Source organism: Orycteropus afer, unplaced genomic scaffold, assembly GCF_000298275.1.
Source record: "Orycteropus afer afer isolate SDZICR_OR568_19922 unplaced genomic scaffold, OryAfe1.0 scaffold00098, whole genome shotgun sequence".
NCBI classification, from domain to species: Eukaryota; Metazoa; Chordata; class Mammalia; order Tubulidentata; family Orycteropodidae; genus Orycteropus; species Orycteropus afer.
The window spans coordinates 666,862-667,339 of NW_006921685.1; positions in this window are offsets into that span (position 1 = coordinate 666,862).

A 478-nucleotide genomic window follows, 5' to 3' on the forward strand; every position below is an offset into this window, starting at 1 on the left:
CAATGACAAGCCAAAAGGAGGGAATAATGTAGTTAGAGCACATCTAAAGGGTGAGGAAGTCAAGACAATTGAGAGACAGAGCAGACTGTATTAAACTTGGGAAGAAAATTAAAAATCACAAGATAACCTTGAAGAAACTGAACAACACTCTTCTTATAAATTACTGGGTAATAGAAGAAATAAAAAATGAAATTAAAAAATTCCTGAATCAAATGAGAATGAAAATGCAACATACCAAAATCTTTGGGACACAGCAAAAGCAGTGATCAGAAGCCAATTTAGAGCAATAAATGCACACATTAAAAAAGAAAAAAGAACCAAAATCAACCCCTCAACCCAACATCTACAACAATTAGAAAAAGAGCAGTGAAAAAAAAACCCACAAACCTACAATCACCAGAAGAAAAGAAATAATAAAGATTTGAGCAGAATTAAATGAAAAGAAAATAGAAATACAATAGAAAAAAGTCAACAAGAC